Source organism: Rhipicephalus microplus, chromosome 6 (assembly GCF_043290135.1).
Source record: "Rhipicephalus microplus isolate Deutch F79 chromosome 6, USDA_Rmic, whole genome shotgun sequence".
NCBI lineage: Eukaryota > Metazoa > Arthropoda > Arachnida > Ixodida > Ixodidae > Rhipicephalus > Rhipicephalus microplus.
In genome coordinates this window covers 40,638,012-40,658,681 of record NC_134705.1, presented here as the reverse complement: position 1 = coordinate 40,658,681, position 20,670 = coordinate 40,638,012, and the positions used below count along the sequence as shown (strand labels likewise).

The 20,670-nt window shown below is 49.1% G+C and overlaps 1 protein-coding gene across 1 annotated transcript in view; it reads right to left on the bottom strand.

Annotated features, from left to right (window-relative positions):
* LOC142765245 (uncharacterized) overlaps window positions 1-20,670 on the bottom strand; it is a 347,073-nt gene that overhangs the window by 89,565 nt on the left and 236,838 nt on the right. The gene's annotated exons all lie outside the window — the stretch shown is intronic.

Sequence of the window (20,670 nt, the reverse complement as noted above, 5' to 3'; positions counted from 1 at the left end):
TTAATTAAGGAGGCGATCGCCGGGCTAATTCCAAGGGCCGAAGTATCGGCCCCCCGAACCGCACCACGAAAGCGTGGACAATTTAGAAGTGGTCCTTTTTGGCGCGCCAGCGGACGCCGGCTGTGGCCCAAAGAACAAGTCAGCGCCGACAGTTGATAAACAAAACAAAATTATATACTCAATAATGACAGATCAAAACAATACGCAAGTATGCACACTCCACAATAGTTGCATACAATAAGTCACCAATCAAACAACGTACTACACAGTACAATCAGCCACACTCGAAACAACGGACACTTACAACAATACGCACTACAATGCAGTCGCATGGATTGAAAAACCAAGACACTTAAAGACTAAAGAGATAGAAAACCTATTCAGTCCAAAGTTCTTGGAACAAAAGTCTGGATGCTACTCTTCCGAGAATCACTCACTCAAAGTCCAGCGTTGTGGTCGTTCCGCTGCCCCCGAAGTTTCTCTTCCAGGAAACCTCGCGTCTTCACTTGGCCGCTCTCCAAGCTTCAAACTTCGCCGGAAACACATCGGCTTCACACTCGCAGCTGTTGCCACGCATCTTCGCTCGATAGCGGTAGACACATGCTCTTGCCTGTAGCTCGAGCCTTCACCCCTCAGGTGGAAATCCTCTTCTTCTCCTGCTTTGTCACTACGGACAAAACCTTCGCCGACTACGCGGCGGGATACCCTACGCGCTCTGGCGCTAACTTCCGTCTTCTCCTGATCTCTCATCTCGGCTGCTCGATTAAATACCTTTCGCGCGAGATTCCAGAAAGTTCTCATTCTTTCGTCGGCGCGATACGCAGCGAAGGCTGGGGAGAGGGCGAGACGGTTCGAAGGTCGTCCGCGACGGATGACGCAACCCGGCATCACCACGCCCCTTTCCATCTAGAAAGTTCCAGTGCTTGCTCGGGCGCCGATGAGAGGAGGTTCGTCAGCGAACCCACACTTCCGAGGGAGAGAGTCGCACGCCCGGGGAGCCTTTGGATGTTTGTTTTCTTTTTTTTATCGCTGTCCTCGCGGCTCACTCCGGCGTTTGGTCGCGAGAATTTGGCGACGCGCCCTTTTTGAGTGCTCGTTCTGTGACACCAAGAGACGGGCTGAGCATTACGCACACGCGTATAGCCAGCCTTAACGAAGCGATATGCCCAGAAGCAGGGGTGAGCAACGACGAGATCCTCACGATCTGTTCATACCCTGCACAAAATATACCTGTGATACACACATGAGACGATAAGATGGTGACGAGATTCGTCAAATTCAAGGATTTAAAAATCAACAAGTACGAGACCGACGCGTGCGTCTCGGCATAAGAACACATGGACAAGGGGATAATCCGTAACATTCCTTTGAAGTACACACGTGATCAGCTTGTGCATGCACTGGTAAACTCGCGAGGAACCCTTCACTAGCGTACGCCAGGAGACTGGGGAGCACGAGCAGCGTAATACTGCTGTACGAAAGCAACAGCGTCCTATGTGGGCTTACTTCAAGAGCATCATGATGAATGTTTGCCTCTACCGAAAGCAAATAGACATTTAGAGGCGAAGCTCCTTATAGCGGCACCCGTTCGTCCCTCGTAGTCGTAGTCGTAGTCGTAGTGTGTAAGGAGTCTTACGCTTTGACCTCCAAGGTGGTGCCGGTGGGAGATTTTTCCTGTGCGTTGTGGAACAATAAAAAGTCTCAGCGTGCGCGTTCACTAAAAGCCGAATTCTTCTGTCTCTCATTCACCATTAGCAGCCATTGGCATGTTCCAATAGGAAATGTTAGTAGAAGTAGAAGTGTTAAAAGCCGACTTCTGCTGTCTATCATTCCCAGTAGCAGCCATTGTTTACCTCCAAGGTAGTGCCTGGTGAGATTTCTCCTGTGTGTAAATAAGCAATAAAAAATTTTGTTCAAAACGCCGTTGATTGATGAAATAAACCAACTAAAGACGCCAGATGTTTTTAAAAGCCATACAAAAAGACACCAGATATTTCTAAAGCAAAACAAAAAGAAGACGGCAGCTGCTTGGCGAAAGACGCGAGGTGTTTTCTAAAGTAATCATTTTATAATCAAAACTATATCCATACAAGTTTGTAGTTGCTGATGCTCATTGCAGTTGCTGTGTGCTGTGTGCTCGTATGGATAAGGAGGCCGAAAGGCGGGCGCGCAGGGCAGCGGCGGCGCGCGCTCGCAGAGAGGACCCTGAAGTGGGAGCACGCGAGGCAGAAGCGCGCCGGGAAGCTGCGTGACGTTGCCGCCAAGATCTTGCTGTACGGGAACAAGAAGCCATATCAGCAAGGCAGCGTCAGCAAGATCCTGCCGTACGTGAACAAGGAGCTACAGTGGCCGGTCAGCGTCGGCAAGATCCTTCCTTACGGGAACGAGAGGCCGAGGCAGCACGTCAACGTCCCGAAGCAGATCTTGAAAACGTTCGACAAGGGAAGCGGCGAGTAAGCGCGCATATCGCCAGGCGAATTAACGGAAGAAAATTTCATGGTAATATTTCAAGGAGTTTCGCCCAATCTCATCATCATTCACCTCGCGGATCTGCCATCAATTTTTTAAAGAGTGCGTGAGGCACGGGCACAGGCCCGGTGTGTGGTGCCGGGAATCGTACTAAAGATCATGAATGCACACCCAAGTGCAAGTTCTCTGGAGAGGAGCACCCCGCGGCAGACCACACTTGCAGGGCTTAATTTAAAACGCCATACTTGGTAAAAGAACGAAGGTGGGCTGCGCGGAGAAACAAGAAATACCTCCAGCGAGAAGCTGGCTCACCATACCAGGAAACCTGGGCAAGCAGCAACACACAACCAGCCCGCGCACACACGTCAAGGTTCAGATCCAAGTCCAGGCTGGGAGCTCGGGGACTATGTCACTCGGGGTCAAGGTCCAGAAGCAGAGCCAGGACCAGGCGCGGATCGATATGTATACCTGGAGGGGAAGGACACCGGAAGTGACGACGAAGTAGCAAGGAAAACAAAAGATGCCAGATAACGTGGGTGGGTCAGACGTAGTGGACAATCGCGGTTCGGCAAGGTCTGGCAATAATAGTAACATTTTGGGCAATTACAAAGATATAAAAATGCGTAGGGGAATATAGAATGAAAAACAAGCTGCTTAGGAAGGAGCTAGAAAAGGCAAAAAAAAGGAAAACAGCGAATCAGGTAAAAAAATGATGAACTACAGAAAACACCGAGGAGACGCCCATGAAAATGCAGACACAGACGTTGCTTCCGTCGGCCACCGTCGCCACCCCAGTGGCCAAAACTATAGAGGAGGAGTAGGAAGAGGTACAAATGGTAGCAGTGAAAGCAAAATAACTGGGAGCCAAGCGAAAAATTCCGCTAACCAAAAGTAAAGACCAAAATGACTCTGAAAAAGAGGTCAACAGGCCCCGCCCGAGCACGCACGCACGCACGCACACACACACACACACACACGCGCACACACGCAAACACACACACGCGCACACAAACACACACACACACACACGCACTCAAACACACGCGCACACGCACACACACACGCACGCACACACACACGCGCGCGCGCACACAAACACACACACAGAGAGAGAGAGACAGACACACACACGCACACACGCACACACACGCACACACACGCACACACACACAGACAGACACACACGCACACAAACACACACGACACACACACACACACGCGCACACACACACACACACACACACACACACACACACACACACACACACACACACACACACACACACATGAAGACGAAGAAAGATAAGAGGCTTGAAGCGCACAGGCTCCGCTGTTTTGCTGCAAAAGGTCAGCTATTCTCTCTTCCGGCTCTCTGAATTTATTCAGGGGTTGCTTTCGAACACATTGTGATTCCGTTCGACACGGACTCGAGACTCTCTCAGTGGCCATTTCCGCAAATACCAATCGTATCTTAGGCCGCCGGCTGCCCGTTCCAACAAGGCTGGCTCATACCTGCTCGGGTGTGTCTGAGCCACAGGCCGCTTCTGTACAGCATCCGATGGCAGGCGGTCACCCTGGTCCGGGGGATTCACCTCGATCAGATAGTTCGGCGTTTTCGCCGGACGGGGACAGGGCGCTGCTCGATGTAGATTTGCAGAATGCGTCAGTTACTTCCGTTCCGGCAATCCCTGACATTCGTGACATTCAGTTGCCTGCTGAAGCGGCTGTGGTGCAAAATGCAAGGCTGCCTGCCGTAAGTGGTCAAATGAAGCAAGTTTCTTTCCACCGCGTGATGACACATCAGAAACAGATCCACGATATTTTATTCGATGTCTCATGTAAGGTAACTAATACCCATAGGTCCCTGAACATTAGTTTTCTCCGCAAAATTGTACAAGAATGGGCTGATATCCGAGCACTTGCAGAAAACCAAAGCGGTCGAATGGACATACTACGTCACCAGTTGGCCCTGTCGAGACATTCGGCCTCTCTCGGTGCGGCACTCTCGGCTCCTCAGGCTGCCCAAACGGCCGTATGCGGCGGCAGCCGCGCGAAACACGGCGCGTCCTACCGTGGTCCCGCCCGTTTGGCCGGAGACTTGTTCTCACCCTGTACTGTCATCACACTGGTCGGAAATCGCTGACCAACCCACAACACACACCACCAGGCGAGAGCAAGAACATATTATGTTCCCAACACCACTCATTCCGTCTGCCAATCCTGCCAATGAGGTCATGAAGATTATTAAGTCAAAGATTGACCCCTCTAAGGAAAACATTGGCGAACTGACTATCAGAAAGACGCGTCATGGATTAATAATGTTAAACGACCATAACGCTATTATTAGGTTAAAGAATGCACTTGAAAAGAGCGCAATCACAAGCATGACATTATCAGTCCGATTGCCCCAAAAGCGAAAACCTCGCGTCAAACTCATCGGTGTAGACTCCGATATTACAGCCGCCAACATCATCTCCCAGCTAAACATGCGCAATTCGGACCTAAATTTAGACCCGACCACATGCCGAGTGGCGGTATCGTATAAGGAGCGATCGGGCAACTTCATACATGGGCTCGAAGTGGATTCTTCCACCTGTCGCTGACTGCTTGCTCAGGAATGACTTCTTCTCGGTTGGACTACATGTGTGAGTGAGGACTTTCATGTGCCATTGTGCGCATACTGTGCGACATACGGCCATACAAGAAAATCTTGTCCTGTCGCCAACAACCCTGACAAAGTGGTTTGTACGAAGTGCACGATACACTTGTTGGCGGAGCATGCACTCTTAGAATGAACGACCCAGGAATTGTTTGCAACGAATGCCAAAAGGTTGCAAGACCTAGTTGTCATCCAACTGGACACAAATTTTGTCCTATATTACGAGAACGTGTCTCCAGCATGAGGGCCAGAACGGACTATGAATAGTCTAGGAGGCGTGTACATCAACGAAGGACGCAGTGGCCTCTATAGCGTGCACTGTTATTCACTGTTTTCTACATTAGTTCACGCATTCTTTTCGACTAATTTATATGGACCACATGAAGGTCACTGCTTTTGCCGCTATTTTTCTAACTATGGCATATTCATACACAAATTACACCATAAGACACACACTTACAAGTAACTACACATCCCACAACATTACACGATATTTCTTTCCTCAAGATATTTGCTGGTTGCGCGGGTCACACTGCAATACATGAAAAAAGGCTCCTTACAGCTTTTTGCATTTTCGTTTCAGGCAAGGCGTCGCGCTTGTCGTTTAAAATTGATCAGAACTATCATGACTCACACCAATAACTTAAAATTCTTACAGGATAATCTGGACCATACACGTGATGCCACAAAATTATTGATAGAATACATGACGCAACAACATTTCAATTTCGCCTTCATGTGTGACCCCCACATCCGCGCAGGCACTGTTCAAGTCATAACACACACCATAACAAAGTTCCACGCACCAAACAATCCTCGCGTCATGCTTCTAGTACACAACACTAATTTTGACTTTTTCCTATTACACAACACGTAACAGATTTTGTTGTTGCACTAAAGTGTGAAAGCCTTGACCAAACATTAATACTGATAGCTGTGTATGCACCATGGCAAAGACCCATTGATCCAGTTCTGGACGAGTTGCAATGTATAGTTTCATAAATCACAGATTGTACTGCCATCATAGCCGGAGATTTCAATTCTAAGCATAGAATGTGGGGGCCAGCTATAGGGGATGTTCGCGGCTCTCAAGTAGTCCAATTCGTGATGGCAAATGACTTAGTCATATTGAACAACCTCCACTCCCTTCCAACTTTCACAACTCCGTATGCAGATTCATGGATAGATTTAACCATGGTTTCGCATGACCTCATTCGCGATGCTTACCATTGAAAGGTTCTCCGAATTTCTACCCTCTCGGACCACAACTACATTGAATTCTCGTTCTCGCAAGCACATACCATCAGTGCTAAACGATTAACTAATCTAGGAAGAGCGAAAATTCTTAACAAATTAAAGGATGACACTTGGTTCACAAAGATAGTCGGCTGCAACATTGGGTCACCTGAAACCTTAAACATGGTTATAGAAAGTTTTATGCCATATACTCCACTTTAAGCCAACGTTGCTCACGACGCATAACATCGCGTCATAAATTAGGTAACGGTTGATGGACACCAGAATTGACTATTGAACGTAAGCGTGTTTGGGCTATGCGACGACGATATCAGCGAACAGCTGACCCCCTCCTTCGAGACATGTGTCACAAATTGTACGCTGACGCATTCTTCCCCTACAAGCATAAAATCAGGAAAGCGAAATCATCGTTTGATAAAGACATTTGTGACTTTAATGCTAAGAAATGTTTATATGGTGATGCTTATTTCAAAACAGCATTTCAAAAACACCACCAAGTAACTTTTCTTCCTCCTCTAGGTTTACCTAACGGCACTCGCAAAACTTCTGTAATTGAGTCTACCCGACTCCTACTCGATACATTGGTAGTAGTGGACAGCTGTTCTGAAGGCAACATGCACCACACTATTATGCGTAACATTCCGGCTAGTCCTTACCCGTGGCATACTTCTGACCCTTCTTTTACAATGTCTGAGATAGAGTGCGCGAAAAAACAGGGCAATATCACACTCTGCTCTTGGACACGACGGATTAACCTACCGGTTCATTAAAGGATTATTTGACTACCATCCTCAATTTTTTCTATTTTATATTCAATACCGCCTTAAGAATCGGACACTTCCCACAGGCTTGGAGAAGAGGGAAAGTAATATTCATACCAAAGCCAGGACGTCCGCTCAATTCGACGAATGCATATAGACCATTAGTAATGAACTCTGTATTCAGTAAAGTATTAGAAAGACTCTTAAATACTCGTCTGTATTATTTTCTGCACAATAATAATCTTCTCCACAATGATAAATACGGTTTTACGCACAATAAAAGTGCTACTTTAGCACTGTACACACTACAAAGCAAATTAGCTGCGTACAAGGCATCCAAACTTCCTGCCATACTCATGTCTCTTGACTTTGTAGGAGCATTTGATAGCGTTTGGCATCCTGCAGTCTTGAACTTTTACGCAAGCACAGGTGCCCACAAAACTTCTACTGCCTACTCAAATCCTTTTTATCGAACTGCACTGTAACTGTTCGTACAACAATTGACAGCCCGCAAGGATCCCCTATCAGTCCGCTACTGTGGAACATGGTAATACACAGCTTACTCAATCTTCACGTAGCACCCGGCGTACACGTACAGGCGTACGCGAACGATACCACAATTTTTATCACAGATACGTCAAGACTCCGGTTACAAGCAAAGGCTGAGCATGTGCTGGCTTTAGTATCCGGGTGGGCACGAGAACAAAAAGTTACGGTAAGCGCCGAGAAGTCCTTCTTCGTGTTCTTTAATAACAGACACATGGATACATCAAAACGCCACCCATTTCTCCGCATGGATGGCATTTTTCTCAAACACAAAAAAGAAATTAAGATTCTAGGCGTATTATTTGACCCCTCTTTAAATTTTCATGCCTACATTGACTACATTAAAGGAAAAGCTGAAGTGTCCACGTCCCGCCTCCTCGCAATTGTTAAATCGCACCGTTCACTAAGCAGTACACTCATTAGACCACTCTACCGTCAAGTGATACTGCCCTTTCTCACATATGCATCTCCAGTATGGTGGCCTATGTTCCCATCAAAACTCAGTAGGGTGCGAGTCTTATCAGTTCAGCGAACCGTCTTAATTTCTTTAACAGGTGCATTTTACACCACACGTACGTCATCCCTACAGATTCTCGCTAACGCACCTCCGTTACCATTAGATTTGGACAGACTATCTGCAGAATTGTCTTTGTTCATACCCCGGAACGTAACTTACTATGGTGTAAAAACATTCAAACCGGCTGACATACTATATCCATGCAGTCCGTGGGCCCATCACCCCAATAAAAAAATATAAATTTATTTTCACTAAACTCTAACCATCACAAGAAGTGGTTATTTTCAAAACAAAAGCCATTCACGTATACAGCGACGGCTCATACATGTCATATGCGGTGAGAGCAGCGTATATTGCTTTGAAAAAAGATGAAAAAGTCATAACTGTCAGGAAATTTCACAACCGCAACGCTTCAAGCGCATACGACATGGAAATATTTGCATTCCAAGAAGCCCTCCATTTCGTTTTCACAAATAATTCTAACACGCCAGCCCACATTTACACAGACTGTCTATCGCTTCTAATAAAACTGTCAAGTCTCACTGATAACGAAGAAAGAATTTGGAACATCAAGCTGCTTCTTAACCATATAATCTCGTCAGGCAAAATTATAAAACTGTACATGTATCTGGTCATATGGTAATTTTGGGAAATGAACTAGCTGACGCAGCAGCTGCATCAGAAGTGAGATCAGGCTTCGTGCGTTATGCCAAGATATCAATTCTCTCAATACGGACTTAGTTTAAAATCTTGAGTTCATATTGGCACACCCATTGGCAGACTGAAGGACCTGAGACAATGGTATTTCATTGGGTCATAAGTCCGTACAAAATACCTCATTGGTTCTTCTCCCCTAAAAGCCTAACACACTTATTGTCTGGTCATGGATACTTCCAGTATTATCTTCATCGATTTAATATAACTGCATCGGGCAGGTGTATGTGTGGGGCACCTTGCTTGAGCGAATAGCACTACTTTAATGAATGCCCAAACACGCAACAAGTTGTGACGCATTTACGTGTGTACAACAGTGAAATTACACTACCCGCGCATTACTATAGAATATTGATCAATACGAAGTCTCGTGCGTATCTACTTCAGTTTGTGACTGTCGTGCGCAACTCTGTTTCTATGACATCCACATGACACGCATTAGCTACCAACGTTTTATCACGACATCGCTTCATACTCCTAATCAACTCCCTTACTATCGTAGTCTATCATAACTGTTGCGCAAATGCTCTCGATTAAAGCCGCAGTTATGCCAACAAAGTTGGGGAAAACCTCTCCGACTGATAACGGTAGCATCACTGCTCTATTCTCTCTAAGTACATGAACCATAGCATCCGCAACGCTTTCGCAAGTACCTATCCCTGGCTTTTTTTCTTTAAAGCATGTCACTCTTTCAAGTTACGCAAACAGACTGCTCAAGGTTTCCTGTTGTATCACTGGTTGGAATGACAGCCCGACGTGCCTGGCTACACTGCTCCTGGTGAAGAAATGGGCTCCGACCTCAGGGAAGCTACTGCTACCAACCTCGTCAACGTTTAGCCCATCCTCAAGAAGACTGGCTCTCATTCCACTTCGTCATTTTGTTTAGACTTTCCCGCACTTAACGGCAACGCATTTGACACACACACACACACACACACACACACACACACACATTTGCACACAAGTGACGCTTGTGCAGTAAGTGCGTATCTTAGGCGCCTGTACATGACGAAGGCTTGAGTTACATCTTTTCCAAATACATATTTCTGTTATTGCTAAGGCAAGAATAGGAGGGGGAGGGGTCGTAGCAGCTGTTTGTGGGTGGGCACGCCCCCCCCCCCAATTTCTAACCTGTTGGCTCCATAGCCCCCCCCCCCCTGTTATAGAGCCCTGCATTGAGGGCCTCTACGGATGCGATTACTCCAACCACGGCCGTTGGATAAAAATTTTATCGAGTGTCCGTGCTCGTTGTGGCAGCACCGTCGCAGCGGAGGCTGAAAAGACTGTGTCGGTGAGCGAGCTGTATATGCCGGCGGCCTGTGGTTGCTCCTTTGAGGTGCTCCCTTGTTCACCTCAGCTGTTGTCCACTCTGTGTTGTGACATTGTATGGCCTTGGCGAACTGGCAGGTCCAATGACCACTGCTGGGGACCAGGCTCTGCGTATAGTGTCGTATACCGATAGTGAACATCCGCTGAGACTGAGTGCCGGCTGGTGCTTGGCAGTCTGGTTGTAGAAGGTTCGTTGTTTTTCACTTATTTCTTCGAGGCGGTTGCGAATGAACTCAAGTGGCACGGTCTGAGGCTCGAGGTGCTGAGGAATGACTGGCAGTATAGTCTTTGACGTCCCATCAACCGCTGAGCAGGCGACTTCAGGTGTTTGTCCCTGGGCCCATTTCTACCCTCCAAGAGGGTGCTTCTAAAATCTAAAGTGGCAAACGGTCATTTCTTTAGAAAGTTTTCCGCCTCTGGCACTGCACGACCTGCCATGTCATTGCCGCGAGGGTAATATGAACTTGACTTGGCATGAAAGGTGGTCCATTATCCCTGCACTTAGTCGGAATGCTGTGAGTCGCAAAATAAGCATGGACGCGTTGTTTACGGCGTCAGCTGTTGACTGACTCGTGGCGATTCTCGAAAAAAATCAGAGCATATCCCCGGAGGGAATGATGACGAGTGAGGCGAAGCGTCCATCAATTCGTCTGTCCGTGCGTCTGTCTGTCCGTTCGTACATGCGGCCATCTATATGTCCGTCCGTCCATGCGTACGTGCGCATGGACGTCCACCTGTCTATTCATCCGTCCGCGCGTCTATCTGTCGGTCCATCCGTCCGTCCATCCGTCGATCCATCTAGTAAACGGAGTACGTACAGCGCGAACTCAAGACGAGGATACTACGCTTGTCTGTCTCTTCTTTAGTATCTCCGTCTTGAGTTCGCGCTGTGCGTATTTCATTATGCAAAACCAACTAGCCCGAAGTTTCACTCTACTAAGTTATATCTAGTAAACACTACAATTAGTACTGCCATATCGCATCATATATTCATCGTATACTAGTACCGCCATTCAGTGGACATTCCAAAGATTAAACGAGAGGTGGCTAGATACTACTACTACTACTAATACTACTACTACTACTACTGCTGCTAGTACTACTACTACAACAACAACAACTACTACTACTACTTACAACGCGGACGCACGATCCAGAGCATAAGGAGCTTCGCCCCTAAAAGAACGAGTAGAAATAAATCAGAAATACGTACACCTGGCCGCTGTGGCAGATGATATCAAGGGCTACGACTTGCCACGGCAGACTTCTCGTGGCTCAGCATTGGTAGGCGGGTGTTTTTGCGCTTTTACTGCGCTGTACAGTCGCAATCTATTTAGAGTGAACACAGGATCACGTGGCTTTCGGTACTACTTGCGTCGTTAGACAAATTGTGACATTATCTTCGCGCATGCGTGATCAGCGTGGCTTCCATCACGCGCATCACGTCAGCGAAACTGACGTTCGGCCTTCCTGATGATTGTATTATGATCGCTGCAAAATTTTGTGTGCTTTCAGTTGAACGGCCTGTCTCTTATGCCTGCCATCAGCGCCGCGGTGATCTGGTGGCAAAGGTACTCGGCTACTGACCCGCAGGTCGCGAGATCAAATCCCGCTGCGGCGGCTGCTTTTTCAATGGGAAATAAAATGCTGTAGGCTCATGTGCTCAGAATTGGGGGCACGTTAATGAACACCAGATGGTCGAAATTTCCGGAGTCTTTTACTACGGCATCTCTCATAATCATATGGTGGTTTTGGGACGTTAAACTCCCCATATCAATTATTATGGTTGCCATGTCACTTGCTCGTCGTCTTTTTTTTCCCGCGTTCTGGAAGTCGTACAACGAACAGGCAAAAGTACGCGAACACCCGAACTGTTATTTGGTACCCGTTTCACGAAAAACGGATACGTTAAATAAAGCTTTATCAGTAATCTGGAATAGTTTCACCCATTGTTACACTAGTATTTTGTATTGTCCGTTTGAGAATACAAAAGTGCCGCTGGCATTCTGGAAGGAAGTGACGACTACTGCACTGGCACAAAGTCATGATCCGCCCGAAGATTCTGCCACTCTTGGCGAACCTTTAGTGTGTCCGCATCCGCCGCGTAAACAGGGAGTCGCACCAAAGCTGATTTCGTGTATGTTCCCCATATCTTCATAAATAATAATGCTTTTCAGAAGAGCACCGTGATTCGGTGATTTTCGATGGGCTCGTGAATGATCTTAACTGTGTCTACCAGTGCCAGGTCGTGATAGAACACAGAAGTGTGTCAGAGAAACCACCTACTTACCGATCAATGAGGATCCAAAAACGCCAGCAAATTTTATTTTGAAGTTTATTTGTGAATCTGGTGGCACATGACACGCACTAGCTCGCTTGACGCAATATTCGTGACGGCAGAATTCTGGCAGCACGGCCGCATTGCGAATGAGCGATTCTTTACGCAGCCGCTTAAAATCGCTGGGACTCTGAAAGCCATGCGCTCCAATTTTCCCTCTCAAAAAGGTTGCGACTGCATATGACCTAGCTAAGCCTGAAATGTCCGCGTTTATTTCAAGCCAGAACATTCTGGCTATCGTTTTCCTTTATTCTTTCCCTCAGTGGGCAGCGTGTAGCAAGTAGAGCACCTCCTGTCGCTTGGCTGGAGGAATGGCGATATTAAGGTTGAATACACTTTATAAGCGACCCCAAACCATCCACCGCCGTCGGCGGCGTCCGCAGTCTTCTCTCTATCTTTAAAAGAAAGAGAACTTGGCGGGCCGCAGCGCGACGCTCTACCGAATAAGCCACGGACGCGACGCTGATATCGGTGTCAGTAACGCGCCTTATACCCCCTCCCCCTTCGCTCGCTCCTCCGCTCTCCTCGCTCGCTGCACCTGCGCGCGCACCCCTCTCTCTCGCGCGCCCGCCTTCTCTCTCAGTCTTCCGTCGAGAGCGGGTCGTGAGGGGGAGTAAAGTTAAAATCCGTTGGCATTCGCCAGTGAGTTAACGTAAACTCCCCCGTGTGATCAAATTGCGATTTCCAGGAACCATTGCACCATAAAGGCACCATAGTATGATTAATAAATATAATAGTGTGAATTAATAAATACCCCTCATAGCATCACCCAGTGTATTCGCACTTAACCATGTTCACCCCCGAGGAAATGCCTGGGAGTTTTTTTGTTGCTCCTGAGGAGCACGCCATCCTCGACGTGCAGCTCGTCGTGGTAGCGCTAGTAAAAGTGTAAGACATGCGACAGGTTGTCCTTCGTTCCCGACCCTTCTGTGCTTGCGTAGCTGCGAAGTTGAGCCATGGCAGCATGTTTGTTGGTTTCGCTGCGAATGCTCTCCAGCTGTCGATCTGACACGGGGAGAGAAGAAACAATATTAACTTGAAATCGCTTTGTCTCATCTTTCAGCTGAGCAAGACTTGGGAAGCAATAAAGCGCGCCAGCCAGGAACAGGTGTTTGCCTAGTTTATAAATCACTTTGATTGAGAACCTTTGTAAAACGAACCTGATACATTACAATGTTAGCACGGGCATTCGCACAGTGGTCCTAAATGCGAATGTATTGTTTACTGGGGCTGTGTCAGGCATCCGTCTGGATACGTACACCACAAGGAGACGCACCGCGGCGTCTCGTGCAACGCTCCTCGTTTCTTCGCCTGCATCATGTGCATTTTTTGACTGTGAGCCTTTTCGCCTAAGTGCTGGTGGTACCTTTAAACTCAGCAAGTGGCCGTGACCTCGCAAAAGCTCTGATCTTTCGCCCATCCATGCGTGAGACTCCGACACTGTGAGGTGGCCCCTACGCAGCTGCTGCTACTGTGGAGTGATTCCCGCGTCCTTACTACGGGCCCGAAGCCGGCATCGGTGTGAAGGGCTCTCGGACAACTCACGACACTGTGTCGATGGAGCATTTAGCCACCGTAACGCCATCTTCCAATAAGCAAGGTTCGTCGTTGGCGACGGAGAACGCCACCGGGTGTTGTGCGGCAGTAACGACGCCCGAAACGCACACCGTGGGGCTGACATCTAATCCAGCTATCAGCAGTTCTCTTTACGGACAACAAAATGACATTTTGACAGGGGAAAGCATGGAGGACGATGCTGCCTGGAACTGTCCTGCAGACCACTCCAATGACGACGATGCAAGTGGCTGTTGGAAGACCGTCATCAAGAAGCGACGCGCCCGCAAAATGAACACCCGCAAAGAAACCCAACCAAGCGAGAGCATCTAGGAAGTCTCTCAGTGCAATGTACGCAAGCAGAGTGGGAACCAGCATCTGCCTCGACTTCCTAAACACTATGAAAAGATCATTCTATGCCCTTATGGAGGGCTTTGCCTCGATAGGTGGACGCGATCTGAACTCGCCGGCGCTCTCTGGGGCGCTACTGGTTTCACTAACAAAAACCGCGAGGACGTCATATTCCGCCTGCGACCACTGCCAAACCTAGCGATCATCAACACGCCCCAGTCCCATGTGGCCGACGTGTTATACAGGGTGCGGGAGCTGAGACTCGGTGAGCGTGTTTATCCCATCACCACACACTTTGCGGCTCCGGACAACTCTTCCAAGGGTATTGTTCCTGGCATCGTGCCCGGTACATCGTCTTCAACGCTAGTAGATGAACTTGTGGCTCCTGCAACCGAAATACTTCAAGCACGCATGATGGGTCAGACCAACATTGCTTTGTTCACTTTCGAAGGATTGAAGGCCCCTCGCTACGTATGGTTCTATGGGGCCGAACTGCGTTGTTACCCCCATCGTGCCCGGTACTTGGTCTTCCACGCTAGTAGATGAACTTGTGGCTCCTGCAACCCAAATACTTCAAGCACGCATGATGGGTCAGACCATCATTGCTTTGTTCACTTTCGAAGGATTAAAGGTCCCTCGCTACGTATGCTTCTACGGGGCCGAACGGCGTTGTTACCCCCATTGCCCCTGACAAGTGGATTGCAAGATTGGCCTTAAGCTTGGCTATTGGGATGATCATTGCCCTACACCAGATGTTGTCATATGCCCGACGTGTGACACCGACAACCCCACCCAGTCGCATTCGTCACTCCCCACTGCAAATCCTGTGACGGACCTCACCCTACGACGGATCCAAACTGCCCTTGGCGTGAGAGGGAAGTACTCAACTAGGCATGGGTGCGGAAAGCCCTCGAAAATGAACTGCGTGAACTCCAACCCTCCAGTGACCATAACATGTCAAGCAAGACAGCCGAGACCCGCCATTCACACACCCTGATGAAAACAGAAGAGTCACACTCTAAGAGCCGATCCGAATCGCAACGCATGTCAAAGACCCCCTCTAAGCCCCGGCCCCGCTTCAAGTCCCGGACCCGCTCCCAATCCCAGACTCACCTCAAGTACCGCTCCTGCCCCAAGTGCCGCTCCTGCCCCAAGTCACGCTCCTGCTCTTGCGAGGAATCACGGCGTTCATCGGAGGCGCGCGCTCCTTCCCCATCTACACGAAAACCCTACAAGAAGGCTTTGCAGAGCAAACCTGTTGGCAAGGAGGTACACGCTTTCTCCGAGCAGCAGTTGGCCCCGAAACGAAACGTAACTAAGGTGGCTCCTCGGGAGGTAGGCAGGTCAGGTAGAGGGTCCCTCACAGCTTGCTCCATCCCGCCAATAACTTCCCACCACGTCCCCTCAGATCACTAAATCCTCGGCCCCTGATCCTCTCGCTGAAATAGCACGCCCTCGTCGAGACATGGAGGCGCGTTGCGAACGCCTGCAAAAGCAAATGGGCGCACGCTGGTAGCCGAAATGGGCACCAGTATGCAGGCTGCACTCGACAGGATAGAATGCCGCATGGAAATCTCTGAAATTGAAATGATGGAGCACGTCCAGTCATGTATAGAACTCACACTCGCACGTACCACTGCCGTACCAACTACTGAGATTAAATTTGATCAAATCTCTCGGCCGTCAACATCAAGTGCGAGTCCACGGCGCTCACACCCTGACACACGTCCTTAGGTTTCCTCCCGCGATGAAGATGGCGTCGCGTGACACGCCACGACTATAGTGGTGTGGCAATGGAACTGCAGAGGATTCCGCCAAAAGCAGAGTTCCCTGCAGCAGTACGTAGCCGCATTCACTGACACTCCTGATGTTATCCTCTTACAAGAACCAAATTATCCGCTTTCTTTATCAGGCTGCAACACGCTCTTGGGTGCCTCTCCTCTTGTGGGAGCCCTAGTTTACAATCATGTCTCATGTCGCGCGCATACCACTAGTAGTGACATCCCTCACCAAATAATCGAAATATGTACGCAAAGCTCAAACAGTGAAGGCTTGTTCTAACTAAATGTGTGCAGTTCCCCCTGTTCGCGTACGCACTGCTTTCAGCGCCTTCTCAAGGAATTTGGGATTCTTGGACGAGTTAGTGTGGTTTGCGGGAATTTTAACGCTCCACATAACGTTTGGGGTTATGTCAAATTGCAGGACAAAGGAACACGCTCTTGTAATGATATTTGTAACATGAGATCCAGTTCACTAACTGGCCCAGAGCGCCCCACTCGTATTGGCTACAGTATATCACGTGACACCTGCCCTGACCTCACCTTTGTACGCAATACGGGCCCAGTGGTAGCAAAAGGTTCTCTAGAGGAGCACCTTGGCAGCGACCACTATATTGTGGCGACCATTCTGCCATTTACTGGTGCCCGGAGGACCGAGTGGCGTTTACGCATTACAGACTGGGTCAAATTCAGGGAACGTCGCTGGGACCCGCCTGAGGGCAAGGTTACGAGCGATGGCTTGACTCTCTTACTCAAGATATAGAGGTCACCACGCGCACGATATTGTTATGGGGTCAGTGACTTCTGTATAAACACAATTACAGACGAGCAACCTCAGGCGAGAATCGCAATGGCTGATTCGCACCCTCGCGCGCCTGTCAGGTGATTCTGTCCTTCATCTTCTTTTACTTCGTAACAGGACCCCCGGGCGTTGGAGCGCCGTCTCAGTGCGAGTCCGAAGAAGTGCGACAGAAGTAGGGTTTCATGCGTGAAACATGAACAATGTCAACGAGTGACGAACTTGGTCACGTATTGGAGTGCAGTGGCGCCATCTCGTAGTTGACGTCGCTAACTTTACCTAAGACTAAGTAGGGTCCTGCGTATCAAGACAAAAGTTTTTCGGAGAAACCTACACAGCGACACGGTGACCAGAGGAGCACGATGTCACCTGGGGCAAATGTTATATTACGGTGCCGGTGGTCGTAGCAGGCTTTCTGCATCTGCTGTGACCTGGTGAGATGAGACTGGGCAACTTGACGAGCCATGTGAGCCCGATCAATGGCTTCGCGAGCGTACTCGCAAGCAGATGGCTTAAGAGGTAAGGTGGTTTCGAATGCAAAATGGGGTCGCAACCATACAAAAGATAAAAAGGTGAGAATCCTGTGGTGTCATGTCGAGATCAACTATATTCGAAACTCACATAGGCCAACGTAGTGTCCCGGCCACAATGATCTTTGGAGACATGCATCGAAAGCATCTCTGTCAGCATGCGGTTGAGACGTTCAGTTAGGCCATTAGTTTGTGGGTGGTAGGCGGTAGATAGCTTATGCGCTGTGGCACACGATCGAAGGAGGTCGTCGACAACTTTGTACAAGAATGAGCGGCCGCAGTCTGTAAGCAGCTGTCGGAGTGCACTGTGGTGTAAGATGACGTCATGAAGAAGAAAATCTGTGACGTCAGTGGCGGAACTGGTTGGCATGGCCTTTGTTATCGCGTAACGGGTTGCATATTCTGTGGCGACGGCGATCCATTTATTACCCAGTGTCGTCGTCGGAAAAGGATCAAGAAGGTCGAGTCCCACGCAATGAAATGGTTCAGAGGGGACTCCGATTGGGTGAAGCTGTCCAGCTGGCAGCAAAGAAGGTCTTTTCTGGCACTGGCAGAGGTCGCAAGTGGCGACATATCGACGTACGCTGCAGTACAGTCCTGGCCAGAAGAACCAGCGTCACACGTGGTCGTATGTGCGGGAAACACCGAGGTGTCCCGCTGTTGGTGCGTTGTGAAGTTGTTCAAGTATGGGAGGCCGTAAATGACGGGGAATGACAAGCAGAAGCTCAGGGGCTTCAGTGCTGACGTTGCGGTGGTAGAAGATGCCGTCATTCAGCTCGAACATACGGGATTCGGCGTTATGGCTGTCAGACTGGATGGCGTCGATGATGGTGCGCACTGACTCACCCGTTGTTGTTCAATGCGCATATCGCTGATATCAGTAAACGCCATCACGCTGCTCTCCAGATCAGTCGCAACGGCATCAGGAGGGTCCACCGGATGGCGAAAAAGACAGTCTGCGTACTTGTGCAAACGGCGAGACTTGTAGCTGACGTTAAACGAAAATTCTTGAAGCCTCAAAGCCTAGAGACCCAGACGTCCAGTCGGGTCCTTCAGAGAAGTCAGCCAGCAGAGGGCGTGGTGGTCCGTAACGACGGAGAATATGCGACCATATAAATATGGCCAGAACTTGGCGACGGCCCAAATTAAAGCTAAACAATTTCTCTCGGTGATGGAATAATTCCTCTCGGGGGGATAAAGCACGCGACTGGCGTTAGCTATCACGCACTGTCTGCCGTGGTGCCGCTGAGCGAGAACTGTGCCACTACCGTGGCCATTCGCGTCGGTGCGAACTTCTGTTGCAGCAGAAGGATTGAAGTGGGCAAGTATGGGGGGGGGCGTAATTAGGCAGCCGATGAGAGCGGTGAACGCTTGAGCCTGCTCAGGGTCCCATGAGATTGGGGTATCCTTCATCAGCAACTCTATGAGTGGCCTGGCAACGTCGGCGAAGTTTTTCACAAAACGACGAAAATAGGAACATGAGCCGATGAAGCTCCGGACGTCGGATGTAGAACAGAGCACGGGAAAGCTACGGACGGCGCGGATTTTTTCAGGATCTGGCTGGACGCCATCGGCGTTTACAAGATGGCTCAGAATAGTAATCTGACGGTGGCCAAATTGACATTTTTGGAGTTTAGTTGTAGCCCAGCTGTTCTGAAGACAGCGAGAATCGCAGCGAGACGGATCAGGTGGCTATCGAAAGAAGATGAAAAGACTATCACATCGTCTAAGTAACAGAGAGAAGTAGACCACTAATAACCATGCAAGAGAGAGTCCATCATTCGTTCGAATGTGGCAGGGGCGTTACAAAGTCAAAAGGCATCACCTTAAACTGGTATAAACCATCCGGTGTAATGAAGGCCGTCTTTTCGCGGTCCATCTCATCGACAGAAATCTGCCAGTAGCCGGACCGAAGATCCATAGACGAGAGGTACGTAGTGCCGTGCAAGCAGTCCAACGCATCATCGATGCGTGGTAGCGGGTGTACGTCTTTTTGCGTGATCTTGTTAAGGCGACGATAGTCAACGCAGAAGCGCCAGGTACCGTCCTTTTTCTTCACAAGGACGACATGGGAAGGCCAAGGACTACTTGATGGTTCAATGACACCTTTGTTGAGCATTTTGTCAACTTCCGCTTGAATAACTCTGCGCTTGGTGTGGGAAACACGATAGGGTGTCGTAGAATGGGACTGGCGTCACCAGTGTTTATACGGTGCTGAACGGTGGATGTTTGCCCTAGAGGTCTGTCGTCGAAATAAAAAATGTCGGTATACGACGCGAGAAGGTGATGGATGTCGTTGGCTTGCGCAGGATTGAGGTCGGTGCAATCATCTTCGAGAAACGACTCGGCATAGAACAGATGATGTTAGCAACAGGAGACTGAAGTAAATCAATCTCAAGGTGAGAGCCACTATTTCGAATTCATCAGCATTGCATACGCTGGCCAAGAATATGCAACGAGGAAGCACTTGAGGGCGAAAGCTGAAATTGAGAAGTGGGAGCGAGGTACAGTTGTCAGTGACAGTCACAAGCGTATGGAGAATGGCGATATTGCGCTCCAAGAGGACGTCGGTGAGAGGAAGGAGAACATATTGACCATCGGGAACCTGTGGCTCTGTGGTCAAAATGGCGTAGGTCGCTACCTGAGGCGACAGTCGCACATCCTGAAGAGAGCACAGGCGCGGCGGGGCAGTGTGGTGTTCCGCGACTATGTGAGGCAGTTCTAGCTGAAGGACGCCGGTAGCACAATCGATAAGAGCCGAGTGATTCGACAAAGAGTCCAGGCCTAGGATAACGTCATAAGGGCAGTGGTCAATCACGGCTAAAATGACAGAAGCAGTTTGGTCCTTTATACTTAAACGGGCAGTGTACAGACCGAGAAACATCGGCGTGCCGCCATCGGCCACGTGCACGGAGCAGTTGTGCAGCCGCTGGTGTCAGAACTTTCTTTAGACGTGTGCCTAGGCTTGAACTCATGACCGAAATGCTTGCACCGGTGTCTACAAGTGCTTGTACAGGTACGCCATCTACTTCAACGTCTATTACACTTCTTCTGGTAGGAACAGAGAG